Below are 17814 nucleotides of genomic sequence, written 5' to 3'. Positions count from 1 at the left end.
TGTCAGGGGTGGCTGCTCCATGCCGAAGGCCCGGACCCTGTCTGTAGTTGTGCCCAAAGGCCTCAGCCGTGCCGTGCAGTTCCCACGCAGTTCTCCACCGGAAGGAGTGAGGCAGACAGCCCTGCTGTTTCCACACTGGGCGGTACAGCTTGGCTCCAGAGGAAGCAGAGCAGGCCAGCCATGGTCCACTGGTGCCATTCTCCAGTTCAGCATCTCTCTGGATGCAGGCGAATTCATCCAGTCTCCTGTACCTGTCGGCCAAAGCTTGGCGAAGCTGTCATCCCCGCAGCCCCGTTTCCATTTCCCACTCCCTTCATGACGCCTGATAAAAGCAAGGCTGGGTTAAAACGTCTGGGTTGGTGATGGAGGTGTTAGCACTTCGGCCAGTCCTGCCTTTTTGTGTGAGAAATAGTGTGTCATTTGTATTTCTCCTTCCCATCTTTGTCCCCCTTGGTAGGTGTTATCAGATTAGCCAACTTTCCAGGCAATTGGAGTGTGATTCCATGGCCCACAGGTAAAAATGCTGCACACCTTCGAAGCGCCGCTCGTTCCTTTCTTGCCGACCTCACCTCTCCCTTTTTCTGTGCCGCGTAGAAGCCGCACGGGTTCGTGGCAGGAGTGTGGCTTTTTAGGGCACTAGCTGGTGGCGGCAGTGGTGGTTGTTTTGGCTTTTGTTGAAGTTTGTGTTATGGTTGCTTGGGTGGTTACCCAGCATAACAGACCCTGCTGACATAAGGATTGTCCTCTTGGCTTCAGTTAACGTTATGTAGGCCTCGGAAAAGGCCTCCTCCTGCAGAGGCACTGGTGACACTGGTTTCACTGTGCGTAGTGGGGGTCGCCTCCCATGAAGGCACCTGGTAAGGAAGGGCTGACATTAGCTCTGCCAGCTTCAGGCCAGTGTCACACGAGTGCTGTGTCGGGAGGGGCTACCCAAGGGCCAGTGCACGATAGAGGTCAGCGGCCCGGCCAGCTTCTTCAGGCATGCCTCGGCTCCCGGAGGGCCCAGAAAGAAAAGCCTGCAAAGAGGATAATGGGCATTGGCCTCAGGGTAGATCCATCTGGCCCTTCGCGGAGCAGTCGGGGCCCCATTGTGCTCAGCACTTTACAGATGAGGAGTGGACCCTGCCCCGAAGAGTGCAGTCGGCTCAGGTTCCTGTACCAGTGCGTTTTCGTAAACGTCCTTGTCCGCTCCGCGGGAGTTTTCCCACGTGTGGTCTAGCTCTGTGTTTATGCGAGGGGCGTTGCATGTCAGACCCGTGGGAAGTCAAGAACATGGGGGGGGAGGCTCGTTTTTCTTGGTAACGCGTTCAGAAAGGAATCGAGGTCAGTGGGGGCCGTCTGGTTGAAGTCCTATCTCACTATCTGCAGAATGGTCTGAAATGTCCCTTTATTCATCTCCAGGGACAGGTTCATCTCCAGATGTGTAAAACCCGGAGGTGACCATTTGGCTGGAAAATCAGTTGACAAAGCAGGTTTGGAGGGTTGGGGTGAGGGGTCACATGAAGAGCTAGTTCCTCTGATGTATCTATGCTTATAGAAACTCTAAAATAGCTCGGTGCTCTCAGCGCTGTCAGCTCGGTGCTCTCAGCGCTGTCGAGTGACTCGAGCTGAGGTTCAAAATCCCTTCGCTGCAGGGCTGCCTCGAAAGCCGGACGGCCCCGGTTGCGGTGCACATGTTCAGTTTCCTCTTTTTACAAGTCCAAAGAACCTGGTGCAGTTAGGGCATAAGCTGGGCTGGAGCCCACCTCGTCAGGTACATGAAGTGGACGCTTGGGTTTGGCAGGTACAGATACACCTGCAGAAGGGGCGGGGTGGGGCGGGGCTACATTACTAGGCAGAGGCCCAGTGCTAGAGAGATCAGTCCAGTCCGGAGGGCGTGGCCCATTCTCTGCAGTGGATAAGAAGGTGAGAATACCAACAGAAGGGAAAGGGCTTTTTGTAGTGAGCCAGCCACCCTGGTCTCTATTCAGAGCCTCAGCTAAAGCCCGACGCATGGTCGACTGTGCCTGGGAGCAGCTCTGCCCAGCCAGGAGAAGGGTACAATGTCCATATAGGCCATGCTGGAGCAATCCGTGTGACCTTGGCCTGGTCATCTCTGCCTTTGTGTAGAAGTGCGGAGTCCCGTGACACCTAGAGACTAATACATTTATTTGGGCACAAGCGGAGGGTCTGGTTCTCAAACTTTCTTGCTGAACCCAAGCGTCCATAGGTTAGACACCCCGGTATCTTCCACAGCAGCATGGTACAACGTTAGACCCTTTTCAGTGTGCTTGTAGGATGGTGCTGCTGTTAAAATGGTCTGGGGGCGTGAGGGAGGCGTAGCAGGACCTCCACGTCGAGCTGTACCGTTTTCACGCACACCCCAGAGGAGGAGAGCAGAAATACAGGGACAAGACTGCTGCTCTCCATACACAGGTGACAGTGTACCTGGCACTGACTCGGGCCATAGAATCCTAGAACACTAGGACTGGCAGAGACCTTGAGGCATCGAGTCCAGCCCCTGCCCTCCCGGCAGGCCCGTTTGACCTTCCTTTCTGCAGGCTTGCTTGTGACGTCTCAGACGCCGGATGTCTGTGTGTTGCCTCACCAAGCACCTTTCATAGCCTTGGCAGAGACGGGCACTGGGAGCAGGCATTTTGCCGCTTGTTCCGAATGGAGCCTCTGCTCAGTTCCTGCCCCTGGTTGGGTTGTTGTCGCTCTTTTTGTAACTCTCTGGTGGGGTCAGTCCTGAAGCACAGTTCTGGGTTCGGAGCTGCCCCAGGGCTGACACTGGGGAGCACAGGAGTGTTCTGGCTTCGTTGAGATTGGCGAGTGGAAGGAAGGCCAGGACTGAAGGTGGCTGGTTCTCTTTGGCTCTGTGACCCATGTAACTAAGTGCTCTAAAGATAAAACCTGGCAGTGGCTTGACACAGCAACCTGGCGTTATCCGGGTCTGTCTGTCACGGTGGAGGACGGCTTTGTCTTTATTGTACACGAACCTAGAGGTCTGGGGTTTGAAGCTGTGTGTGTTTGCAGATCAGGGGTAGCCTTTCCACTCTCCCGGCTTGCCCTGCCTCAGCTCTCTGCTAATTAGCGGTGCTTGCAATTGTAGCTTTTGTAATGCAGGAACTGCACAGAGCCCACTAAGCTTGATGGAACCAGTCTCAGCGTCTCTCTAAGTTACCGTATAGCTGTGCTGTGTTTTGACTTTTCCTGTAATATCCCATTGAAATATTTCAGAGTATCCTACCTGCATTTCGCAGTTGAATGAGACCTTGGCTTTGCCTGGGCTTCTTCCGCCTCCTGCAGTGCTGGGAGAGCCTCCTTTTGGGGGATCCTTATTCCTGACTGCTAGCTTCAGTCTTAACAATGGATTCCCTCTGGCAAACAGGAAGAGGCCCAGCCCCTCCCCCTGGCTGCTCTAATCAGTTGCCGTAAGGTGGAGGGAGAGAGGGGGCAGTATCTATTTGGTGGAGCTGTTTGCCCTTCCAATGCTTTTCCACACTTTTCTGTGGGGTGGTAACATGGTTAGTGTCTTCCCAAAGTGTGCTGGTGCAGAGGGCATGGGAAGGTTTTCCTCTTGCCCCGGCATTGTTTTCGGATCACAGGGAGAGAAAAGGATCTTATTAGCAGGTGGCAAGTCTTTGAAGTACATTAGAATCCACTTCACGGAGAAAGCAAATCCTCTCTCCAAACTACAGATAAACAATAATGCTTTCAAACCCTCCTCAAGAGGATCAAGGTGAAATTCAGTGAGCAGCCAGCCACAGCTGGGGGAAATGCCTTCTTTCCCTTTGCTCTTGGCTGCTGTATGGCTGGTGTTCCCTCTTTTACTTTAGACTAGAAGAACAGTCACCTCGGTGGAGGTGGCAGGGCCTGGGTGACGGGACAGGGCAGAGATGTCTCCTGAGGCCTCTGAGAGTTCCCCAGATGAGGGGAAGGCAACTAATGTTCGGGTTGGTTGTACGAATGCAACTCCGAGCTATTGTTTGCAAGTCTGATATTGAGGAGATTAGTATCTTGCTAACCGATTTTTGGGAGTCCCTCTTCAGACCCATGTGACTCCAGTACCCACACTCCCATTCCCATTCCCTGCACCCTCTTGCATAGGTGCAGCAGAAGCAAGCCCGCGGCGCAGACTCCACGCTGGTGAGGCGGTGGGGGAATAGCAGCCTGCCAAGAGGAGGAGTTGAATGCCACACAGAGCTGGCTAGCTCAGGAGAGGAGCAGAAGAGCAGTGACCCCGGGGAGTCCCCCTCCTGGGTCGCTGGTCTGTTTGCACTTCAGACTGTTCTCAAACTTGCAAGTGATGGTGAAAATGAAGCATGTTTTGGCGTAGGCTGGCACTTATTTAGAGTGGCAGATGCATGCCCTGCAAAACCATATGGCAGAGTAATATGGCTGTTTTGAAATGGTGACTGAATCAGGCCTATGTTTGGGTGGGAAAGATGGGTATTAACATGTCCATGATGGGTCTGATGTCATAATTTTGCAGTCACCAAGTTACACAAGCTGCAGGGAGCTGAGGAGGAAAGGGTGTTTTCCAAAACCAAACTGCAAGAAGGAGTGAAAGCAGAAGAAAAGTTGTGCCGATGGTCAGTTGGTCGGTCTGTCTGACATTTTAAAACCATATGTGCTGTGAGGCTTGGGGGAATTTGGCCCAGCTCACCTTTCACAGAAAGCTGAGTGTATAGACAAGGCTATTGAGAATTATCACGCAACAGTGTTTCCCTCATACAGTAGCCCTGGCCAGAACAAACCAGGAATTGAGAGTCTGGACTGGGGGGAGGGGGGTTAAAAATGTGTCCTCCAAGAAAAATCTGTGGCAGGAATTCAAATAGGAATAAGGGGGCCGGCAGTAGCCAGGCTTTTCATTCCTTTGTTTGGTTATCTTGCATAAGTGCTTTAGCCGGGGTAGCTGCATGGGGCCAGCTTCCAACACAGGCCTGCTCCAATCACATGTCATTTCCCTGTTGTGCGTGGTCTGGCTGTGACAGCTCGGGTTAGGAATGTAAAACGGAAGAAAGTTTGGAAGAAGGGCCAGGTCTGCAGTGTTAATGAGTGCTGACTACCCACAGCTGGCAAAGGGGTGCCTGGATTTGAAATATGGGACTCCGTTTCCGTGCACCTTGGGGAGGGAGCAGGGACGAGAGACCGACCAGGCTGCTGGACTTCCAGGGTATTCAGTTCGCAGCAGCAGAATTGTGTCTGTGCATCCACAGGTGAGATCGGTGGGGGAGGCAGGCAGTCTGAGGGAGCACTGGCCCCTCCACAGCAGAGGGTGTGGGTTGGCGCACAGGCTGGCATTGCATTCAGGGTTTCATTATAAATCAGGTTCCTTCTCCCTCCTCCGCTCTGCTTGCTGTGGGGTCGCCAGGCCCGGACCTTGGATGGCTTCTGGAGCCTTAGTCACAGCGAGGGGTGGCTCCCCGTCTGAGGATGGATATAGCAGGGCGAGTGATTTCCAGCCCCCAGCTCTTCACTCTGCTCACAGAAAAGACATGGCACCCTACGCGTGGAGAGGGCAGTGAAAGGGCTTTTCCTTCTTCCGCGTGCAACTTGCACAGCAACGAGAAATGGCAGGGCCTAGAACTCGCCCAGCTTCTTCCACGTCAGTTTCTGCCAGGCCGGCTCTTAACTGGCCCCCTCCCCCGTCTCTCTCTCTTTCCGTCTTCCTTCCATCTCTTGTTACCATGGAGAGCGAAATGCTGGCTCCATTCAAGTTGTCGGCTGAATAGGTTTTGAGGTTGATGGATGGTGAGAATCTCCTCTCCCTCCACCTCCCTCCTTCTCCAAACACCGCCCCCGCCTGGTTCTTGACATTTTGCTTGCCAGAGAATGGCCATTAGGGAGAGGAGCTGAAAGGGAGGCTGCCAGTGTCCTGCTGAGATGCTCTTTCAGTTTCTTGGATGAGATCAGCAGCCGTGAGAAGGTCTTAAGGACTTTGCTGCAGAGCCTCATCCTCAAGCTGGCTGAAGCATGAATGCTCACTTGAGTGGGACCGCGCGCCCGCTCCTCATCCACTTTCTCCAGAACACCCAGAGGAGGGAGGATCCGTATGCAAGTCCTGCCATGGCTTGTGGCTGTGTTTCAAGGGGTGATGTAACCTCTGCGAATTGAGGGCAAGGTAAGGAGCTCTTCACAGCGCCTGCTGGTGTCCCGACGCCCTCTTTCTCAGCTGTGTGCATAGGCTTCATCATACCAAAAGAGGGGGTCTTGGCTGCTGTCTGACTTGACGTGTGCCCTGGCTGCAGCTGTGAAGTTTGGCAGGAGTATGTGTGTGACTGTAATGACAGCTGCCCCTGCCTGTGTGGACAGCCTCTCAGCCCAAGTGCTAGCTTATCTGAGAGGGTCCAGAGCAGAGGCTGTTTAATGTGCAATATGTACAGTTCCTCCCAACAGAATAGTGTTGGATTGTGAGTCCAGCAGCACAAACCTCCAGCTGCGAGCTGTGGGGTAGGAGACATGGCCAAATGCAGGGTTCAAAATGTCAGTGTTATAGAATCACACAGATAAGCCTTTTCCTCGCAGTGTCCCTGATGGGAGATAACAGCAGGTTTGAGAGAGACCAGGGTAACAGGAGTGGGGGGTACGCTTGAAGGACACTGCTGTGTTAGTGTGTGAAATACACTCCCTGTGGCTCTTGCTGCACTTCCAAGGCTGGATGCAAAAGGGGGTTACACAGCTGTGGCTTTTTAATGAAATGCAGGCATTTCCCCACTTAGAAATGTTCCCTAAACAGGTGCTTGTTCAGCAAAATGTCTGGTTTTCTGAAATTCATGCTGAAATCCTGGTGCAAAATATGTCAGTCTCTTGGTGGTTTGACAAACCGTTGTGTTGAATATTTTTGCATGCTCTTCCTCTCATTGCTGCTCCAGCACCTTAGTCCCTTGCTATTTCTGCTTCTCCCAAAAGGAAATTTAAGGTTGTTTTGGATTTATTCTGTTTGTCATCATTTCTATGAGCAATATTCTGCTTCCCCCCACTGGGTTTGGAACAACCTGAATGGGTTTGCAAATAAGCTGAACCAAAATTCAACATGTAGTTCATTGACTAAGTCTCTCCTCTGTGCTCTGCTGCAGCTGGAAGTGATGCTCCCAGTCCTAGTGTGTTGGCCACGAGTTCTGTTGCCAGCCGTGTGCACCTGGAGATCAGATTTTGATGTCTAGTGTAGGCCACAGGTGAAAATCTGTTTTGGTTCTTACCGGCTGCTGTGCACTCCGGTCAGTATTCCCTCCCCGCCCCCTTCGGAAGCGGTACAAGGTAACATGATCGCTCTTTCACTCCACCTGTGCTTGGGGTTGTGAGACAAGCGCCTCCTGCCACACCACCACCAGGGGCTTTGCATGTGTCCTAGCTGCTCGCTGTTCACTTCCCATTGATGCGGCATGTCCTGTTTGTCGTTGGATTGTTGTCTCCCTGCTGCGAAGCTGCTTTTCCTGTTGTGCAAAGGTTTTCCAGAATGCCAGTGTGGGCAGGCTCAGCCTGTGGGGATGCAGAAGGGGAGTTTTTAATGAGCACATGGGGGGTGTAAAATAAGCAGGTGTCTGATTATAGCGCTCTGATATTTGAATGAGTTGGCGCGACAGACCACAACAGGTTCTCCTCTCTAAGGCCCTCAGGGATCCCCATGCTCATGGCTACCTACATGGGCCCTCGATCATCACAAGGGATGGTGCTGTCCTGCACATGTTCTAGATTTTCACGGTTTGAAACTGGTTGACGGGGGCATTGGATACAAAAATATTTTTTTCGACATTAGGCAGCTGAAGCTGCCTCCCTTTACCCTGCATTCACCAGCTGTGCCAGACGGAGTTGAGAGGAGGGACGGGGTCCAGGGGGACACAGCATGGTACTGCAGATGAGGATTAGCTTCTGAGCAGATTCTTAGCCTTATGTTTCCATTTATAAGCAGTGCGGGGGAGGGAGGGCATCTGTTTCGACCTGGCGATTGAAGGAACCTGGGGCAGTATGAGACCCGAGGTTTGGGTTGTGCATTCACATTTCTTCTGTGAGGTCTGTTGTTGTTTCTGTACGGAAGAGTGTGGTCGCCCATCTGCTCCTCAGCTTTCACAAGATTCAATCCCCTGCTCCCCTGTGGGGGTTTTCGATAGCAAATAATTTTGGGTCTGTGTTGTCAGAAGTTTTCCTTGGCCTTCCTGCCATGAATCTCAGCGCCGGAATGCATTTAAAAGCATCTTCTCGTTATTCTCTGGACAAGCATCTGGAGCTTCAGCTCAGCCATCAAAGTTTCTCCCTTCTCCCTCCCCAAAAAACCCCACCTTTATGATCCTTTGCCTCCTGGGAATCACTCAGACTTCCCAGTGGCTCCGGTTCTGCTCTGCCACTGGTGCTGGCCAGTTCCCTTCCCGCCGGCCTCCAGTTAAATTATTCACCGATACAACCGTGAACTGCTGCCGATTTAAGATTCTTGTCTGCTCCAGCAGCTCTGTCACCCAGGCTTTTTATAGCTCCAAGATTAAAGGCCTTGTTCTTTATATATTTTGGTTAGTGCTGTTAATCTCCATGGGTGGCACTTTTACATCACTCCCAGGAATAACTCCTGTTTCTAGACACTAGCACTGTCATCGTGGACACTAGCCTGCGGTCCGTGCCCCCTCACTGGTGCACCGGTGCTTGTCTCTGGGATGGCTGCTCTCCTGCGGATAATGTCTGTGGTACTCACGGGTGCCCCGGAGCTTACGGAGCCTCCACGTATTCTGTAGCTGTGGAATTTCCCACCAAATTCACCCTTTGCCTTAGGATTATGCTCTCAAAACTGAGCACTACATTTTAAAAGTGTATGGGACTAGCACTTACGGTTGTGAGGAAAACCCAGCGTCTGCCAGGCAGGATGCAAAACCTGTTCCCCCTTCCCGGTGTTGTTCTCTGCCTCCCCCCACATCTTTCCTTGCCATAGCCTGCCCTTCTACCTCATTCCCATCACCTCTCCCTCCCTCTTTGGATCCATACAGTCGCCAGACAAGGGAGTTTATTTGTGGGATGGATATGAAATATGGGAAGAGCATCACTGTCCAGGGCCAATGGCCAGGTGAGACGGCATCTTCATTTTCAATCCTTTTACAACTTCCAGCATGATAGGATTCCTATCAGAGCACTGCGCCTTGCTCCACGGGCTCCTGATCCTTCACACCAGCTTATCCTCTCCCCTGCCCTGCCAGCCCTGCAAGCAGCGTGGCGCTAACATGACACCAGCCTTCCTCTCCTTGTTCACTTGGCCTGTCTGTTACAACCCAGTAATAAGGCAACCCCCAGCCTGGAGCTGGGGCACCACACGGACTCCATTTCCTGTGGGCCAGCCGTCCCTCTGTGCCTTGCTCACAGCCCCACACAGCTCATCCCTGTACGTGCACAATAGCCCGTCGAACCCTTGTGGTGAAAGGGTCCTGCCGGTTCCCACCGTAAGTATTGCGATTCTCCATTCACCTTCCCAGGGGCAGCACTTTCACTCCGCCGGGAGCCCCTGCTCCTTTCTGCCCCGTCAGCCCGCCCTCGGGGTGACTCTTCCACCCCAAACCAGCCCGCTGGCTCAGGCTCTCTGGCCTCATAAGGTGAACAAGCTTAGCCCCTTCCCTGATGGTTAGGAGCTGTCACCTGCCCCTTCTCTTGCTTTCAGCCTGTGCTCTGAGGCAGCACTCTTCTAGCCCTCCTCTGACTGAACCTTGTATGGGCTAAGTCTTCTCTGGAACCCAGCTGGAGAGCAGCTGGCCGGGCTTGGGCACACTGGCCTCTTGCTCTGAAAGGCAAGGACACTCTGAGACAGCCCTTTCCTCCAACCCTCTGTTACATGGGTTTGGGGACAAGGGCTGCTGCTGATCCAGGTTTGTTCAGGGCCTAGCACAGTGGGGTTTTGATCCCATGGTTGGATCTAGATACTACCATAATCTTTATCCGCTGCTCTGCTCCACACTGATAAGGCCAAAGCTGGTGTATTGTGTCCAGTCTCAGAAAAGACGTGGACAAATCGGAAAAAGCCCAGAGGAGAGCAACAGGAATAATGAAACATGGCCTCCAGTGGAAGATTGAGAATTGGGTTGTTTAGTCTGGAGAAGAGAAGACTGAGATGGGGACATGACAGCAGTTTCCAAGCACATAAAAGGTTGTCCCAAGATGGAGGGAGGAAAAATGGTTCTTTTTAACATCTGACACTTGGAAATTGCAGCAAGAGAGGGTTACGTTGAATGTCAGTCTGTCCCTCTCATGCTCTCGCTTTTTCCTGCGCCTCCATCATGACATGCACAGGTTGCCCCCCCCCAATCTGAGATGGCGTCCCTGGGCATCTCTGTGCAGAGCATTGCAAGCTGTGGTCCAGACCGAGGAGTTTGGTTATTTGTCCAGGGTGTCGAGAGGGTTGTGTGCGCGAGAGCAATTTCCAGCTGAGACCAGATGTTTCTCCACTAGCTCAGCACAGCGGGGCACAGTTCGCGTCACCTGCACGCCACGTTGCTCGTAGTTCAAAGCTCAGAGTTACAAGCTCGCACAGGCCGAGGGATTCACCCCTTTGGCTCATGAGTGCTTGCTGCAAAAAGAGCGAGCCACCGGTGAGGTAGGCTGCTTTGCTCAGCAGTTAAGAGCTTGTCTTGCCTTAGTCCAGCCTTTCTAATGCATCTGTCACCCAAGTCCCCCACCTTGCTTGCTTCTTGACTTTATTCCCCCTGGTCAGTGTCCCGGACACGTTCCCTCTCCCTTTTGGGGCCCCAGTCTGGGGCACTCGGTAGCTGTGTGCGTGTCATCGCTCTCTTTCTCTGGAAGCAAGGGCTTGTCATTCATTTTGCATTGTGCAGAGCTCTGTGCTTTCTGCCTGTGTAGCTCCCAGCCTGCCCTGGCCTGGGTTTGGAACTGGAAATCAGAACGAGGCGCTGTAAAACAAAACCTAGCAGAGGAAGCGTGCCGAGGTGTGGGAGCAATCCCTTTCCATAAACACCGCTCCCTCAAGCCTCAGTTTCCTGAGCCAGTGTTTGATGTCGATTCGCCGTGAAGACAGAACAGCAGTGTAGGATGGGCTGGAATCAGATTTGGACAGGATTGATTGCGGCTGAGAGTAGCTGCTGGCTAATTCTGCTTTGTGGCCCAAGTCCTCGCCCTTCGTCTCATTCCAGAGAAGTGGCACTTGGGCCCCCTTCGGAGATACACTTATCGCTGGCTGGTTGGACGCTGTTTTCCTCCGACCTGGGGGAAGGTAGAAGGGCTGTTTGAGGGAATGCTCGGATTAACCCCCTTTGACCTGCCCTGGTTTGATGGCAAAGAGGGCTCGTAGTGCCGCTAGGAAGGTGCTCTGCCACATTTCACTGGTGTTCAAGGCTTTTGCTCGGAAAGTGTCTCTGCTTTTTGCCAAACTGTTGGGGTCCAGCCAGTAGCCCACCAGCACCGTCGGACATCAGAGTTAAGACCACATTTGGCTCTCGGCTACGCTGGTGCAACTCACATTGACTGCAGTGAGGGTTGTGCATATGGGGCTCTGAGACCTGGCTTCTGTCTGGACACCTAAGGGTGATGTGAGCTAAGGATGTTACATATCGGTTAATTGAATAGTCGAGTAACCCCACGAATTCTTATCGGTTAGTCGACTAGTCTGTAGTCCCGGGGGTGGAGCTGGCAGCCAGTGCGCTCTGGCCCCACTCCCGAGGAGCCTCCTGCCACCCCGCACTGCTGCTTCTGTGTCAGAGGCAGCAGCGAGGGGTGCCAGGTGGGAGTTGGTCCACGAGGATATATAGTCGATCTAAGCCAAGTGACATACTATACTGTGGATGTTTTAGGGAAGCTTGGTTACTAGCTAAAGGAGCTCAGGACTAAGATCCAGGCCAGTAAATGCTAAATCCTGTAGTGCTTTCTAGTCCACATATATTGGTTGTGATGCTTAGCTAAGGAACTGATTTTGGGGGGCTGGTTTTGAGTCTCTAGTCAGACCCTAATAAAACCCTTGAGAAACAGATCTCCAAAGCTCATTTTCAAACTCTCTTTGGCTGCGAGTCTGGGGATGCAGGGCAGTGAAGTGGAGCCTGGAGCCTTGCACACGATTCAAGTGTCAGACGACCGGATCTCCCGGGCCCTGAAGAGGATGTGGGAGAACAAGATCCGGTTCTTTCTGGACCTCTGACCCAGCACACGGGCAGACTGCAGTGTGCTGCCTTGCCAAGCTCAGACTGAAGCTTTTGGGTCAGACTTTTCCTCCAGTCCTCAGAATGTTTGAGAAGATTGAGAGAAGGCAAGTAATTCTGTACGGGGCTCTGCTGCAGATTTCACCTGCCCGCGAATCCCAGCTTTCTTCTTGGGACAGATGCGTTCTCTTCATTTTGGCTCTTCTTTGCATGCAGCCATAGCTCTCTCCTATGAACTGTGGAGCGTTTATTTGTTCCCCACTTCTGGGATCATCAGGCATGCGGCACACGTGCTGCAGAGTGGGTTACCAGGCACTTTGTAGAAACGACCGCTCTCTTGTTAAAGCTGAGGTTGGTCCCTGCCAGAATAGTTAAGGATTTTTTTTGGCTGCCTGAAATTGTGCTTTTCAAAGGTTTTTGTTGTTAAACGAAGAGGGGATTGTTCCAGAAGAGGCATGTGACACGGCTGGGCCTGTCGCACGGTGCCCTAGGCGGACGATGGTTCCAGAAGAGGCGTGTGACACGGCTGGGCCTGTCGCACGGTGCCCTTGGCGGAGGATGGTTCCAGAAGAGGCGTGTGACACGGCTGGGCCTGTCGCACGGTGCCCTTGGCGGAGGATGGTTCCAGAAGAGGCGTGTGACACGGCTGGGCCTGTCGCACGGTGCCCTAGGTGGAGGATGGTTCCAGAAGAGGCGTGTGACACGGCTGGGCCTGTCACACGGTGCCCTTGGCGGAGGATGGTTCCAGAAGAGGCGTGTGACACGGCTGGGCCTGTCGCACGGTGCCCTAGGCGGAGGATGGTTCCAGAAGAGGCGTGTGACACGGCTGGGCCTGTCGCACGGTGCCCTAGGCGGAGGATGGTTCCAGAAGAGGCGTGTGACACGGCTGGGCCTGTCGCACGGTGCCCTAGGCGGAGGATGGTTCCAGAAGAGGCGTGTGACACGGCTGGGCCTGTCGCACGGTGCCCTTGGCGGAGGATGGTTCCAGAAGAGGCGTGTGACACGGCTGGGCCTGTCGCACGGTGCCCTTGGCGGAGGATGGTTCCAGAAGAGGCGTGTGACACGGCTGGGTCTGTCGCACGGTGCCCTTGGCGGAGGATGGTTCCAGAAGAGGCGTGTGACACGGCTGGGTCTGTCGCACGGTGCCCTTGGCGGAGGATGGTTCCAGAAGAGGCGTGTGACACGGCTGGGCCTGTCGCACGGTGCCCTTGGCGGAGGATGGTTCCAGAAGAGGCGTGTGACACGGCTGGGCCTGTCGCACGGTGCCCTTGGCGGAGGATGGTTCCAGAAGAGGCGTGTGACACGGCTGGGCCTGTCGCACGGTGCCCTTGGCGGAGGATGGTTCCAGAAGAGGCGCGTGACACGGCTGGGCCTGTCACACGGTGCCCTTGGCGGAGGATGGTTCCAGAAGAGGCGTGTGACACGGCTGGGCCTGTCGCACGGTGCCCTTGGCGGAGGATGGTTCCAGAAGAGGCGTGTGACACGGCTGGGCCTGTCGCACGGTGCCCTTGGCGGAGGATGGTTCCAGAAGAGGCGTGTGACACGGCTGGGCCTGTCGCACGGTGCCCTAACAAAGGGAGACTAGGCAAGGTGCAGTGTAGTTCATCTTGGGTCTACTCTTGTTGAGCCCTTGCCTCCTCAGCAGAGGGCAGAGGGAAATGAGCCTCGCCGTGGTAACCGGTCTCTTACCTTGTGGGTGCTGTTTCCTGTGTGTGATTTTGCCCTGGCACTGATCCCTCCGGTTGCGATTAGGTTTGCAGAGACCGCATTGCAAAACTGCTGAGCAAGCTGCACTTTCGACTCCTTCCGGAATATGGCTTCGCCCTTCTAGGTGGGGGCACATGGCACGCGTCTGTGTCACTTTGAACTGACTCTCTGGTTGTGTCCCCCACCTCCTCTTTACCACGTCGTAACATGGCAGACCCACCTGGGTTTGCACCTGTTAGCTCTTTTCCTCTGGGCCCAGAGGCTAGTTGAAGTAACTCAAAACCAAAGATGAAAGTAGCAAGTGGAAAAACGGGATAAAACTCCAGGTCTGCGCGCCTTTGCTTGCCGGTTTGGGTGAAATCCTGTCCAGGTGCTGCCCATAAACCCTTCTTCCTCTTCAAACCAGTGTCTTACCTGGCTTAGTGCCCTTTCTGCTGGGCCAGAGCGGAGGATCAGAATAAACCTAACCAGCCTGGCTGGAGCCAGATAGTTAGGCATTGGCAATTAGTAGCTCCCCCATTGATCCCTTAAGGTACCTTACAGCTGCAATTTGTTTTGATTCCAGTTTGTTTTCCCATAACAGCCTCCTTTCATTTAAGTCCTTGCAGTCAGTCTGGAGGACAGTACCAAACTGGCAAACAGCAGCTCATGGTAATCCTAGAAATAATCCAAATAGCTCCTGCCTTTTCCATGGCCAACATTTGAAGAGCAAGCGGAATCTGGAAATGCAGGTTCCTTGACATCTGCTGGTGTTCACAGATGATTTCCCTCTCCTCAAATGGAGATGGGTACCACAGGATGTGTCTGTTCTGGAAACCATCACTGCCTGGCTGTATATTAAACTAAGCTGTTCTTCCTCTCGGCAGGTGCACGGTCTGCTTCTGGGGCCCAGCCTTCCTCCAGCTCTGTGCGCAGCTGTTCAGTGAGGTAAGAGAAAAATGGAGATCGGTCTTGTGTGGGAAGGGAGAGGGTGAGAACTGTCCTGTTCCTGGGATCGTGGCTGACCACTTTGGAAAATGGCCGCCTTCCCCTCTGATGGGATGGTGATGAGTTCATCTCTCCCTCACTGGGCTGTAATGTGCTCTGTTTGTGCGGTGCCTGAGAGCACGGTCTTCTCAAACATTGCACCTGGGCGCACACAGGGACTGTGCCTTTGTACAGTGGAGCGCTGGTGTGTGATTGAAGCCCTAGGTGCTCTCATAATGTCTCTGTGGAACCGATAAGTGTTTGCCTCATTTTACAGCTGGATAAACTGAGACATGCCAGACAAGTTAGTGGTAGAGTTTGACTAGAACCAAGGCTCACAGGATAATGCATCCTTCTTGGGAAAGGCAAAGAAACGATGAAGTCATGGAGTGTGATGGGAGCGGTTGCGCACGTATTAAGGGAGCTGACACGCAGCATTGTATGACCTGCACCTGTGTCCCAGCTTGCCCAGGTGTGGGTGAGTATGGCACGTGCACAAATGCGGCATGTGAAACAGACATGGGGGAGAAGCTTCAGGAGGCAGCCGAGTTAGTCCGTGCTGCATAAACTGAAACAACAACAAAAGGTCTGGTAGCACTTTAAAGGCTAACCAAACATGTCGATGGGATCATGAGCGTTTGTGGGAGACGTGAGGCCAGCTGTGCTCTGGGCTGGCTGGTGTAAAGGCCCAGAGTAATCCAGACACAGCCCCAAGCACCAAGGGAGGGTTATGCCTCTGCCAGACTGTGGGAGCCCCTTCTCCTGCATCTTTCTCACTTACCCTCCAAATCACCTTAGTTTCCTTTCTTCCACCTCCTCCCCTTCTGCTCTCCTCCTCCTCCTCCTTTGTTGTCTGCCCTTGTCCTGAAGGCGGCACACAGTGGCTGATGGGAATCTGTTGTAGAAGAGGCGGATGGAGGACTATGAAAGAGTTAATGGGTCCCATGTGCCCTGCCAGTGATGTTGGAACAGCAGATTGAGGGGTAATGTCAGGTTGTCTTCCGGGAACAGTAGAGATCAGAGATTACTGCTGTTATCTCCCAAGCACTCCCTCAGCTGCTTCTCAGCAGGAGGTGCAGGGCTGGGGGTCTGTGATCTGAAAAGGATATTCCACCCCCCACCCCCATACGCAATCACTAGATTAGAAGGGGAGATAACGGGCCACACATCTTGGTTTGGTTGGGTGCAGACCTTTTCCTGTTGAATATCTGTTTCCGAGTTAGGGAAACGAAGCCTCGGCACAGCTCGGGGTGGCACGCGCCTGCAGCGAGGTTAGCCCTGATCAGCAGATGTGATTTAGAATCAGACTGTCCTTGTGTCCATTCAGTTGCTAAGTTGTATGTTCCAAGGCACTGCCATTTCCCGGAGTCGCCAGCCCTTCGGGGTCTCCCTGCTCTACCCGGAGACCTGCTTAATGAGCTCCCTGGCATCGAGCAGTGACGTTAACTGGCCTTGGGGTGGCTGCTGGCCAGCTCTCCCTGTGCTGCCCTTTTATTGCATTTCCTGCTGGCTCACCACTCTTTTAGGAGCTAGTCACGCCATGCCGGTACCCTACGTATCCTTTAGCACCGCGCGTAGCTGTATGGGAGAGCTATAATTTCAGCGTCTCCCAGCAGGATGGTTGTTCCTAATTACTGGTACTTAATGGCATTCTGCCGCCACACACTTCCCAATGCCTTCTGGAAAGCAGACTGGAGCTTGGGCTGATGCAGAGCCCAGTGGTGTGCAGAAGAGGAAGGAGCCAGCACTGGCTACAGGAGAAGGGGAGCGAGGCTGTGGCCAGCCAGTACAGCCAATTCTGCAGTTGGGTAATGGGGATAGTGGCCTGAAAAGGCTGAATCCTAGCTTTATGTGATGGTGAATGGAGGCTATACTGGCTATGGGGGGACCTTGAAGGTCTTGCAGCCCCATCCACCCTGCAGCAGTGCTGTAGTAAGATGGGGCCTTAGGAGGAGGGAAAAGAATTCCCTTTGTCCACTTCCCTCTTTCCTCTTCCATACTCTGCTCTGGTTATATTTGAAACTGCAAAGTATCAACCTAAAACCCTTCCAACGCTTGGTAACTGTACAGCAAAAGCGGGACGGGACGAGGCCTTGTTCGTGGGTTTTTGTTACCAGACAGCTATGACTAAAGAGGGACTTTGAGTGCAGTGGCTTCCCGTGTGCGGGGAGCGAGAGAGAAAACTGTCAGTTGAAAACAGCAGGCGCTGCATTAGCAAATATAAATTAAACAGATGGCTGAGATGCTGCAGCTGTCGCTTAGAATCTCTTGGAGCTTCAGGAGACTATTTTAAAAGGAGAAATGCAAACAACAACAATGCAAACTTTTAAGTTCAGCATCATCAGAAAAAATAAATGCATCCTCTTCAATTAGATGAAATTTTCCAGGCGGCAATTCTTTCTTTGCCTTACAAATCTCAGCGGAATGGAATTTTGGTTCGGGTTAGATATTGCAAGTGCATGTTATAGATTGACATACCATGCACTTGCCTGGTTGCTAAGTAATATTCTTTCTGTATTTCTGTGTGAAAGAGTGTCTTTGGCAGATGCTTCTTGAGAAGAGAGAGATTGTACCTCTCATCAGCTGGCTCTTTTTAAAGACCTGTGGATGCTTCAGGAAAAGCTTTTAATATTTATTTAGAAACAATTCTTCTTTTATTGCAGTGTTGCACTAGGGCTGTTAAAGTACTGACTGAGGAGGCTCGTTCATTTAAAGCACATAAAACCAGACACACCTCACAAACTTAGTCTTCAGAGGATATTTCTCAGGCTCGTTTCTAGCCCAACGGTGATCCCCCTGTCCCCCGTGTATGGAAAAAATGGCAGCATTGCTTGTGAGTGTCCTGATTTCATCATCATAGGAAGAACTGGAGCTTCAGTGGTGAGAGGTTTTTTTACGTGTTACTTTTCTGGCAATCAAAAGAGGCTTATTTTCAATTGGCAGTGCATTTTGCTCTTATGTGAAGACTCACTGTCTTGTCATAAAGGCCATATGTAGTGATAAAGGCCAGCATGGAACCTGTATTATCTGATGATCTGCACAT

The 17814-nt window shown here is 52.8% G+C and overlaps 1 protein-coding gene across 2 annotated transcripts in view; it reads left to right on the top strand.

Annotated features, from left to right (window-relative positions):
• The window catches only part of NDST2 (N-deacetylase and N-sulfotransferase 2), a 124009-nt gene that overhangs the window by 52381 nt on the left and 53814 nt on the right, over nt 1–17814 (top strand). For both annotated transcript variants that reach the window (XR_016350133.1, XM_089780004.1), the window contains exon 3: nt 14672–14732. The gene's annotated coding sequence lies outside the window, so the exon portion shown is untranslated. The remainder of the gene's footprint in view (nt 1–14671; nt 14733–17814) is intronic.

Source organism: Pelodiscus sinensis, chromosome 8 (assembly GCF_052426305.1).
Source record: "Pelodiscus sinensis isolate ZL-2025 chromosome 8, ASM5242630v1, whole genome shotgun sequence".
In the NCBI taxonomy this organism is placed as follows: domain Eukaryota; kingdom Metazoa; phylum Chordata; order Testudines; family Trionychidae; genus Pelodiscus; species Pelodiscus sinensis.
The sequence above is the reverse complement of the archived record's forward strand: the minus strand, read 5'-3'. Positions and strand labels throughout refer to the sequence as shown.